This window comes from Ahaetulla prasina, chromosome 5 (genome assembly GCF_028640845.1).
Source record: "Ahaetulla prasina isolate Xishuangbanna chromosome 5, ASM2864084v1, whole genome shotgun sequence".
In the NCBI taxonomy this organism is placed as follows: Eukaryota; Metazoa; Chordata; class Lepidosauria; order Squamata; family Colubridae; genus Ahaetulla; species Ahaetulla prasina.
Genome location: NC_080543.1, coordinates 42,061,487 through 42,074,026, shown reverse-complemented (window position 1 = coordinate 42,074,026; position 12,540 = coordinate 42,061,487). Strand labels below are relative to the sequence as shown.

Here is a 12,540-nt window from a genome sequence, read left to right as displayed (position 1 = left end):
TATTTTATTTTATTGTGGACTTCAATTCCCAGAGTTCCTCAGCCAGCAAAGCAAGCCAGTATTAGTTGATCACTGAGGAAATAGATTAGCTAAGCAATTGATTCTGTCTGGGCTGAAAGTGAAACTGCTTTCGGGCGGGGAAAAAAGCAATGTGTTCATCAGTAATCAGGTAAGTGCCTTAGAATCTCTACTCTTACTTGTAGAAAACATGTTTTCTACAAGTAAGAGTACAAGTAAGGTTCTGCTGATGAGGAACTCGGGTGAGATCGCCAGAGGAGACTTTAAAAAAAAAATTTTTTTAAGTTTAAAGGCTCTGCCGATCTCAGCTGAGGGGCAGGATCCTCAAAGGCTTTTTTTTCCTTTTAAAGGCATGTTTCGGCTGAAGAAAAAATAAAAGGCTTTTAAAAGTAAAAAAAAGTTTTAAAAAAAGTAAAAAAAAAAAAGCAACCTCTGCTGATGGTGCGGCGGAGGGGGTGGGGCAGGGATTTTTGCTACCGGTCCTCTGAACGAGCATCCGCCATCACTACTGGATCACGTGAGCCAGTCCAAACTGGGAGCATTTCATCCCTGCCATCCTCCCAGTGATCACATAATTGTGATCTGGCAGTGATGGCTCAATAGTTAAAAATGCTTGTCAGCTGGAAAGCTTTGGCCTAGATTTGAAACCCAAGCACTATGCGATGGAATGAGCTCCTGTTACTTGTCCCAGGTCCTGCCAACCCTGCAGTTTGCACCACGTAGGAGGGAAAGTAACAACATTCCGTGTGGTCAACATATAATCATGCTGTCCACGTGAGCATGGAAATGTCTTTGGACAATGCTGGCTCTCTCAGCTAAGAAACTGAGATGAGCACTGTCCCCCGAGTCAGACATGACTGGAAAGAGGAAACCTTTACTTTTACCCAACAGTCACACGATTGCAATCTGGTGCTTGGCAATCTGATTGCACTTACAACTGGGTGCTAAGCACTCCGTGATCACAGGATTGCCACTTGCTATCTCCAGAAAGTCATTGTACAAGATGGCAGAGAAGTTTGCAAACTACTGTTGCGTGCTGAGAGGGATCCCTCTCATCTCTGGGGCCTGGATGAAAGAGTTCTCTGCCATTTGGTGCCTGCTTGGATGTCAGTAGCCAAAAATCCCTCTCTGAGTCTCTGCAGAGAACTTCACATATGGAGAGAGAGAATGATGCCCAGCTCTGTGCTTTCTTGAGATTGGCAACCAAAATTAAAGCATGAATGCAATACAAAATCTGTCTCTTCCCACCTCTGTAGAGTGCTCTGAAGGGACAGAAAGAAACACCCAGCTCCATACCTGTTTGAACCTTGGCAGCTAAAATCCAGGCATGCATGGAGCTCCACAGACATGGAAAGGGATACTACAGTATTAACTTGATGACCTGTGGGATTATTTTACAACTGCAACTGGGAATGCTGGCATCGTGGGTTGTTAAGTAAAGCAGTCCATGGGCATCTCACTTAACAATTGCTTCACTAAACAACCAATACTCTGCTCCCAATTGTGCTCATTAAGGAAGGATTATCTGTATCAAGCACCTAGGTGTTGTTTGATCAAGCTAAACAATTACAAATATAGATGAAACCAATTTTTAACAGATGGGAATGGTTTATTAATACCAATATGTTAAATTGAAGATTACATCATTGCAACAATTTTAAGTCATTTCCTGAATGATGTCATGCAAAATATACAACTTGATATGATGTAAATCAACATTTCACATGAATAAGTTAAAAAAAAACCTAGAACATGTAGATGAATTTGTGTGTTGATAGCATGTTTACTAAATATGCAAAAATTTGAAAAATTTGAAAATGTATCAATACTGGTAATAAATTAAGTGGCAAGTGGTTTGTTGTGAGGAACAAATGTCAACAAAACATAAATGGCAATGAATGAGAATGTACTTTTGCTTAACTTTGATATCTGAATATGAAAGTTGGATATGCCAGGAAAAGCATAAAAATAAATTGAATGCAATAGGAATGGGGTACTTAAGAAATGTGTGTGGTAAAACAAGAAGAGGTAAAGTCAAGAATAAAGGAATGTGAATGTATGTGGAATAAATACAAAAGCGAATGGCTGGTATGAAAGAATTTTGAGGTTATTTGTTGCATGGAGTGAATAAGAATTGAATTGCAAAACAAATCTATTGTAAGAAGAGTGAATGGAAAGACTGAGAAAATTGTAGAATGGTGTTGTTGAGATCCTAGAAGAGGTGAGATTCAAAGAATAAAAAAGCAATATGTGAAGTGATGTATGGACATAGAAGCAAAGATGGTTTGCAAGGATGGAAATGTATGGAAAGGTGCAGTGAATGGTGTTTGTATAAATCAGATTTAGCCAATTTCCTTAGTTAATGAATCAAATTTCCTTAGCATGCTATTTCTTATAGCTATTTACATTTTTCACAATGTTGCTTATTCCAAAAGCTGTAATTGTGTGTGTGTGTGTGGGGGGTGTTTCCAAATTCTCAGTATATATACTTGAGGGAGCAAAAAATTATCTACTATTATGCCCTAAACATAAATACTTACATATACATGTTGTCTGGAATGATATAGGGTAGGGGTGTCAAACTGGATTTCTCCGAGGACCGGATAAGCATTGTAATTCTCTGCGGGCCAGCTGGGGGTGGGGGAGACAAGATGGATGCCTCCTGCAGCACCCTGCCGGCCAAAATGGGGCACGTCAGGCCGTGGTGGGCGGCATTTTGGCTGCCAGAGGCACCGTAGGCCAGTCCTTCGCTATTTCCAGGCCAGATTTAAGCACCCTGCGGACCTTGAGTTTGACACCCCTGATATAGGGTCTCCTGCTTGAGCAGGGGTTTGGATTAAAAAATCTCAAAGGTCCCTTCCAACGTTATTCTTTATATTGAAGAAAGGAAAACAGTGGGTAAGTTGAATAGAAAAATACAAGAATTTTGCTAAAATATTCCTAGAACTGCAGTTTGTATCAGAAACAGATAAAAATGCAGGGCATTTCTTACTGATGCATTTGACCCAACATCATGATACTTATACCTATATAAGTAATTAAAGCTATCAACAGTTTGTGATCATTTTATTGCACTGCCCTGAATTTGCTCTATGAGGGAAATGAGCAGTTTTTAAATACTACCATTTTTAAATAAATGGGCAGTTTTTAAAGTAAGTAAGTAAATGGGACAATATGTCATTTTCCACAAAACTTTAAATTAGCATTCTATTTTGGGAGACAGTCATAATTCCGTATATGTGTTAAATATGTATTTCAATGCACTAGTAAAAATCCACTTGTATGGTGGCCTGAATATACTTTTCAGTAGCTACAGAAAATAAAAGTAGGAGAGTTGCATTTATATTCTTATAAGCTTTCCGTGATGGTCGACCATGGGAATTAATGTTCATTAGTTACAGGATTCTTATGTTTCTTTGTTCCCACTTGAGCTTCAACAGCTCTACTTTAACTATCATCGTTGGTGAGCTTTTCACAGAAGAAGAAGCGATATGTTGCTTTGGGTTTTTTACTTGCCAAGGTATTGAGAGATGGCATGTTATTGGTTGATTACCGTATTTTTCGGAGTATAAGACACACTTTCTTTTTCCTCCTAAAAGAGGCTGAAAATTTTGGTGCGTCTTATACGCCGAATGTAGCTTTTTTGAAGCTTTTTTTCAGCCCTAACGAGGCTTTAGCGGGTGGAGCGATCTACCTCCGACTCTCAGCTATACTTTAGAAGCTTTTTTTCAGTGAAGCAATCTTCTGCCGTTTGCCTGCTCCCTCGATCTCCGTGGTTGCCTGCTTTTCTCATTGCTTCTCTCTCCAAAGATCAGTTGTGCTTTAGAAGCTGTTTTTTATCCCCAAGCAGGAGATAAAAACCAGCAAACTAATGTGCTGAAGCTGACCAAACTAAGGACACTAGCCAGATTTTCCCCCCCTATTTTCTCCTCAAAAACTAAGCTGCGTCTTATACTCCAGTGCCTTTTATACTCCAAAAAATACAGTAATTAGAGTGGAGCACAGTCATTAATTCTTCTTTATTTTCAAAAATATTCTTTGTCTTGAATTTAATAAGATTTTACTAGAAGTAAGTAAATTCAGATTGCAAGTCCACCACCACTACCACCACCGCTAACTCCCCATACCCCACCTCAGTTTTTCTTCCTCTTCAAGCATATTGGAAGTCGGACTGGTGAGGATACCTTCACTTTTGCTACAGCACTGCCTGATTCATCATATCCAGTTATTGAAAGCAGATACTTAATATTTGTAATTAGTTTGTTAGCACAAAATGATTTAAATTCAATCCACAAAAGGGATAAATATCAGAAACAAAACAATTTCCCAAACAGTTAAAATATTCAAGAGCACAACATGGTCTGTGATAGAGTTTTAAGCAGGTTCCAGCTGCTCTAGATATGCTAGATCCATGATGGCGAACCTATGGCACGCGTGCCGGAAGTGGGACACAGAGCCATTTTTCCAGGCATGCGAGCTGTTGCCTAACTCACCTGCACGTCCCAGCTGGTGTTTGGACCTCCGGTGTGCATTCAGGGGACCCAGCTTTTCTTCAGAGTTCTGCGCATGTGCACACATTTGCACATGCGTGTGAGAGTACTGGTGGCAGTGCATGCATGGACAGATGGTGTTTGCACACATACATTGCACACGTGAAAACCACATGCATGTGCAGATGGTGTGATTGCGTGCACAGCGCATGGGGGAGCTGCATGAAACCTGTGCACATGTGCAGATGGTATGATTGCATGCACAATGCATGGTGGAGTGCACACACAAAAGCTGTGCGCATATGCAGATGGTGCAGCTGCACGCACAGCGCATGGGGAGGAGCCGCACGTTAGCGCAGATAGCACGTCCACATGCAAAGCATGTACTGTTCAGCACCCTGTGAGTAAAGGGTTCACCACCACTGTGCTAGATCATAAATATCTATAATTTGTCCTGTTTTGCACTCCATAAGATTCTGCTTTAGTTGCTGACAAATAGTGGAACAGTGGAAAATATGGATAAAATTATTATTGTGTTATACAACTGGAATAGGAAAAGAAGGACAAAAACAAAACATCTGAGATAACTAAGGCTCTGTGACCCTTTCTTAAATGATTTGCTACTAAGTAATCCTTAGTAGCAAGTAAGCTCTTAGAATAAAGGGAGTTGCTGAATATGTGAAAGAAAAAAAGAAATATAGCATAAAGTACCTAGCATTTTTTTTAAGATGGTATCAGGTTTTAAAATGAACTGCTGCAGCTAATCATTTAAATGGCATCAAGACTTTACAAACTTGCCCTTTACAATAATACAGTTAATTGCTTGTAGAGAATGGCCAAAAGATTGAGATATGTTGGTATAATTGATATTTCATCATTCTTTTCTTTCCCCCAGCCTTTTATAAAGGTTATTTCTATATGCAAATTAATTATAAATACTTTAAATAGAGGAATATATGACATCAAATTACCCTTGTCCTCAATTAGTTTCAGAAATTATATCTCTTTGATCCCAAGCTCTTAGATAGTGTCCTAAAGCAAGAGCTTTGGCATTAAGAAGTTTTTGTGTTTAAGGAAAGGAATATAATAGTTGACAATGTAAAGTGCTGTTAAAAACATCTGGAAAAAACATTTCTGTCAATATTGTATGGCAGAATTCTGGAAAAAAATATGGGCGTGGAAAATGATTTTAGAGTTATACTATAATATACTGTATGTGTGTTTATTTCCAATCCCTATTCAACATATATTTTTAAAAATTGTGTAAATGATTTGAATTGAAAGGAATTTATTGCTTATATTAATTATATTAGTGTTTTCCCGAAAATAAGACCTATTCCAAAAATAAGACATAGCTTGATTTTTATGTCTGCACCTAATAAAGCCCTACGCCAAATATAAGTCCTAGTTAAGACCCCGCCCAGTCAGTCCCGATGTCTGGTTGCTTGAGGTGAGGTGAGACGCATACATAAAAATCAATCTGGGGTGGGGATGTCCCATGCTCCCTACACCTGCTTACCTTAGGACCTTAGCAGCCAGACCTCCCACACCCTGACACCTGTTGCGCCATTGTCTGACTTCTGCAGCCACTCGCGGCCGGATGCCATATGCATCACGCTGGTGCCACCACTTGTGGCAGGATGCCTTGTGTCGCTCCGGTGCCACCGCTCATGCGCAGAATGGCACCATGTGGCCTCTCATGGCAGGATGCCCCATGGCTCATCGTGCCGGTGCTACTGTTTGTGGCAAGAGGCTGCATGGTGCATCGCACAGATGGCACCGCTCACAGCAAGTCGCCATGTGGGCACATCACGGCAGTGCCGCCGCTTGCGGTGGATGTCACCTGTCATGCCAGTGCCACTGCTCTTGTGCAGAACAGTACAATGCACGACACGGCCTCCTGCCACAAGCTGACGCAATGAGCCATGTGGGGTTCTGCCATGAACGGCGACACTGGTATGAAAGTTAATGTTTTAGAATGGCCAAGTCCTGTCTTGTCCTGTAAAAATGTGGAAGGATCTGAAGCAGGTAATTGATGAAAAGAAGTCCATTGGCACCCCTCAGTTGAAGCTATTCTGTAAAACAGAATGAGCAAAAATTCTGTTCTGCCCACAAAGATAGAAAGAGCCTCAGAAACATTATAAGGAGTACCAGTTTTTTCTACCTTCGGAAATATTACTTTAATTTCTCAGTAGCTGCACAGAAAGAAAAGATGAGAAGATCCGCATGGTTGTGGAAGTAGGGAAGACACTTCCAGGAAAGTGGTGGGGCATGGTAAAGGTCCAGGCATTCTAGAAGTGGTGGGGCATGGGGAAACTTGTGTGCTGGTGGGCCTACCTGGCTAATGCCCCCCCCCACATGTTGATTGGCACTGGGTCTCTCAGGGCTTTCCCCCTCCCCCCCCCGAAGTTCCCACATGGTAGTTTGTTAAGGCAAATTGGGACTATGGTTGTTGGTGTGGGGCTCATGTGAGTAACTCACTTAACAACCAAAACAATTTATGACCTAAATTCTGGGCTCAATTGTAGTTGTAAATCAAGGAGTATCTGTAGTGACTAGAAAGTAAGAACCTAATATAACAGTAATAGTTACAGATGTTGGTGAAAGGAAGGGTAGTTCAGAACAACTCATAGCACAACTCTATATAACATGTATTAATAATAGATACAAGTTAAAGTGAAACAAAGAAGACTTAAAAACAAGAAAGGGTCTAAGAAAAACAATGGAATATGAAAAAAGTAGCACTGGATAAAAATTTCCTACATGGTGTTATACGGCTTAGAATATACGGCTTAGAACGTATTTCCTGCTTTCAAGAGGTTCTGGTACTCAAGTCATTGCCAAGTTGGAAATATACTGTACTGATGCAACAGAACTGATGAACCCACTGAAATATGCCAAGCAACAGAAAAAGAATCAGTAAAGTCTCTAACCAAACTATGCCAGTAAATCTGGAGAACAGCCCAGGCTGCTAAAAGATTGGAAAAGAACATTCTACATTCTACATAATGCCAAAAAGGGGATTTGTACATTATCCTTAATATCACATACTACCAAAATAATGCTTAGGGTTGAAACAGGCACAACTTTGGATAATAAATTCCTGGTTTTATTTATTTTTATTTCTTTAAAAACATTAAAAGAGATAATGCTTTTCCTACAGTAGTATTTAAGTCTCTAACCAAACTATGCCAGTAAATCTGGAGAACAGCCCAGGCTGCTAAAAGATTGGAAAAGAACATTCTACGTTCTACATAATGCCAAAAAGGGGATTTGTACATTATCCTTAATATCACATACTACCAAAATAATGCTTAGGGTTGAAACAGGCACAACTTTGGATAATAAATTCCTGGTTTTATTTATTTTTATTTCTTTAAAAACATTAAAAGAGATAATGCTTTTCCTACAGTAGTATTTAAGTCACTTTATTTTGATTGAAAAACATTTAATTGTTGAAAAAGATGGTCCCCTTTAATTAAATAAAAACTATAGCTCCAGTATGCCTGACTTATGACTTACAGAGCAGAAGTATTTTATGTTTAGATTCTCATAAGATAGGTGTGTCTTCCATGAGTTACAAGATCGTGTGAGCTGTAACTTTTTGTTACTTCATATAGCCATATGCAACCATAGGATACAAGTAATCTCCGAGTTATGACAGTTCACTTAGCAATGGTTTGGGGGGTTATGACATAACCCCCCAAATACTTATGACACATGTTGCAGCACCACGGCAGTCGTTTACACTTAAGAACTGTTCTAGACCCAGCTCCCCAAACACGACAAACCCTCTGAAATTAACTCAAAGATTCCTTTACTAGGTGTATCAGCAGCCCCGGCAAAAAGTTTCTCTCTCACCACAGGCTAACGAGTCCATCTGGCCAGAAGATGAATAATTGTCTGCCACATCTATTTATCTCTGCCCCCTGCCTTTTATCCCCAAAGCTGGGGTGAGACTTCGCTACCAGCAGTGGCTCTTCCTTCCCAAGGATCGGCCCACGGATTTCCACTCCTCTCCTCTTCTGCGCATCCACGCATCAGGCTCTGGACCTAGCTGTTCCTCCTCTTCCTCATCAACCACCTCCAGACCTGGGGGCTGTTGACTCTCCATTTGAGGGCTGACGAATGGCCCAGGCGCTGCCTCTATCTCTCTTTCTCTGCCAGCTCCACTCCTTCTTCCCCCTCAGAGCTCTCAGGTTGCCTTGATGCTGACCCTGACTCCCACACCTCCTCCACCTCTGATTCAGCTGCTGGGTTGACCAGCGGCCGATAGGCCACAACAAGAATGATCACAGAGGCTCTGCAACATTTGCTCTGCCTATGCCCCCTCCCCCGGGTCTCTACATGCATTAAGCCGGTGTATACTCATCTTGTGAAGATCTAGAGAGCCTTCGGCTTCTTGGCCTATTCAGTGTGTCAGGTCTTCGGTGCGTTTGCAGAAAATGAAGGCCTAAAGTACCATAAGATCACATGAGATCAGTAGCCTGTGCGTCCCTCCGGGCCTTCATTCTCATCGGCAAAGTTCTCAAGTCCTTTGCCGATGAGAACAGAGCCTGCAAGGGGCACGTGCATCCCTCAGGACCTCTTTCTCATTGGTAAAGGCTTTTCCTCAAGTCCTTTGCTGACCAGAAGGAAGCCTGGGAGAGGCACACATGTCCCTCTGGGTCCCGGTTCTCATCGGCGGAGGCCTTTCTTTCCTCAAGTCATTTGCCTACGAGAACAGACACCTGTATGGCTAAATTTATTTATTTATTTATTTTTATTTAATCGCATTTTTATACCGCCCTATCTCCCAAGGGACTCAGGGTGGTTTACAGCCTAATAAAAACATACATATAAATACAAAATAAAACACCAATTAAAAAACTTATTAAATAAGGCCGAATATTAAAAATTACAATAAAATAATAAAACCCCGTTAAAACCAAATTTAAAATTTGAAATTCAAGTCCAGTCCTGCGCAAATAAATAGATGTGTCTTAAGCTCACGGCGAAAGGTTCGAAGGTCAGGAAGTTGGCGAAGTCCTGGGGGAAGTTCGTTCCAGAGGGTGGGAGCCCCCACAGAAAAGGCCCTTCCCCTGGGTGTCGCCAGCCGGCACTGCCTGGCTGACGGCACCCTGAGGAGTCCCTCCCTGTGAGAGCGCACAGGTCGGTGGGAGGCAATCGATGGCAGCAGACAGTCCCGTAAGTAACCCGGCTCTATGCCAATTAATACAGATACAATTAATGCCAAATAATAAAGATACAATTAATGCCTGTGCAAATACACATTGAATTTTCGGTAGGTTTGAATTAATCAGCTAATTATTTATCTGCAGGTTTCTGATTGAAATGAATCAGTAAAAATACCATTACTTAATTTTTAGCTGAAAAGATTGCTCGTTGTGGTTTGCATAAAACCCCCTTGCTATTATGAATGTAAAACGATTTGTTTGAAAATTTTATTTTCTTTCACAATGAAACAAAACAAAACTATCCAGTAGTTAATAGCTCTCTTCATTATAAAAGGTTGACTAAATGGTGGATTATGGACAAATCCAATTAAGCTGCAGTAATAGGCTGTATCTAATGCTGATCAAAATAAGTGGTGGAACAGATCCCTTTCTCTTCCTACAGATTCCTTATTTCCTTCAAATCTCATCTAGAGCACATTTTGCAGTCACATTTATGTGCGATAGTTCTTTTTTAAAACTTCAGTGTCGTCATGTAATTTTTTTCTTAAGCTAGTTTTTGAAAGTGTAGTTTTCATTGGATCTTAATAAAATTAGACTTCTTAGGAATATAAATATTTACTTTTACAGATGCAAATAAGAAGTACATTTAGGGAATGTACTTTAGGCTTTTAAGGTATCTCGGGGATATTGCTTGTCATATCAGACAATGTTGGTTACCTTTATAAAGGAACTAACATGAGTATCTAGACTTGTGTTGCTTTTCTCTGCAGGATTTTGTTCTTTTGCAGGACTCATTTAGCAAATATCACATAAATGCACAGGTTGTAGTTAGGTAAATTGTGTTCACCTTCTAACTTGCTAATAGGGGTGGAAGGGGAGGGTTATTTAGATGGTGAAGAAAGCTTTTCCAAATCTCTTTTATTACAAAACTAATTGTTGCTAGGAGGAATAAGATTAAAGATGCTTAAATCTGTGGGGTTGTTTTTAATTTGTATGTGTCATTTCAGTGGCATTTTAAGAGAATGTTCTTACCTCTTTCCCTTCCCTATTTCTCCATGGTACTGTGCTCAAGTTAGGTCTGAGAAGCAAAGCTATTGGAAGAAATTTCATTTTGTTCCCTAATTATTATGCTGGCACTTGGAAGATAATTTTTCCCTTCATGCACTGCCAATTAATATGTAAATGAGCTGATAAATATTTATATCATGATTTAAATTATGCAGGGAGTGCTTTCAGTGTACTCTGCAAATGAATTGTTCATGGACTTCAAAGTGCTGGCTGCTGTGCTAACGAGGGGAGATTTGCATAAGGCCCTAATCAGGCGCATACTGATTAAGCTTCATTATGGAAACTGCCAGCTGCAATCTTTGTTTCTATTTTATTAAAAAAGGGGAACTTTTCATGCTTCAGTCGCCTTGACAATGTCAGACACAGCTAGTAGGAGAGACTAAAAGTCCACAGAGCAACTGAAGTTTCTCTGTTCAGTTGAAGATTGCTATGGTGTAACTGAAGTTGTACTTTTTCCTACTCCTGACCCCCCCTTTCTTCTTTTAAGAGTAGTAGTATATACCTTTTATTTTAGAAAGTATTTTTTCTCTTTCCTTGGACTATCTAAATCTACAGAAGATTGCACAACAATGCTGGACTGCAGCGACTATGTTTTAGGTGGGTATCAGTTCCACTGACTTCTTGCAAGCATGTAATATGGAAATAGCGCTTGTTAAAATTGACTAAACATACAGACCTAATTGCATATGTGCGATTGGAGGATGCATTTGAAATGTTGAAATCTGTCAGTGATTCAGTAGCAAACGCCTTCCCCATTCTTCATTTTTCTTCCAGAGAATCTTACTCTTCAGCATTGGAGAAATGGAGTTGCTCATGACTGTCAAGAATGGAAGCTTACAGAATTTAAAAATTTAAAACATTTGCCTTTTGACAGAAATAAGAATTTGCTTACTTGTGTATTATACAGTATCTATTCTAGGGTGTTATGAGAATACTGTCATCCATTGTAGCTTCAATTCATCTTATATTTTATTTGTATGTGTATATTTCAGAACTGAAGTCATACTTTACTATTTAAAGCAAATCAATGTTTCTGATACCAAAGTGTAGCTACTAACATTATCTCCTAGTTTCATTTCTATTAAATGAATGTTTTTTATTTTTTAAAAATATATATTTGTAAGGTTAATAGAATTTTTTTATCTCCAGGACTTTTAATATTTAGCATTTTTAAACTTATGAAAAAGAATTTAGTTACTTTTAAATAAAAACAGCACAGATTGAATTATTTTTAGAATGATTTTTCAAGCTCTTCATATAATTTTCCAATGTGATTTTCACTTCAGTTGTATTCAAGGGATTTTCATCTGGCCTTTTGAAATTTTGGGAATCTGATGAATTAATTTTGATAACTGTCTTTTTGGTAACTGTAAGAATATTCCTGAACATTAGCTATATACATAGACTTCAGTGTTAGCAGAACCATTCCCTCCATACCCCTTCTTATTTGTTTTGAAATGGTAACGATTATGTGGTTGGCTAACTTTGGAGCAGTAGAGATCTGTCAGAATAGTACTAAGAATGAATCTAGAAGCTAATTAGCATATGACTTCAGTACTGCACCTGTTATTTTCTGTCCTTGCTTCATTAGAATTCATTTACTTTTGAATACAGAATTGTTTTAGTGCCATAATAAAACATTAGATTTGCTGCATTTTATGAAAAAGAGAAAGACATAGTTAAAAATGTGAATTTGTTTACTATGTGCTATCCAAATTATGGTGCATTATAGCCATAACTTGCCATTAAAAATACATTTGTCTAGTACTTTTGCATTCACCTTTAAA

At 39.3% G+C, this 12,540-nt stretch overlaps 1 protein-coding gene across 12 annotated transcripts in view; it reads left to right on the top strand.

Annotated features, from left to right (window-relative positions):
* Positions 1 to 12,540, top strand: part of POU2F1 (POU class 2 homeobox 1) — a 112,973-nt gene that overhangs the window by 45,417 nt on the left and 55,016 nt on the right. The window lies entirely within an intron of this gene.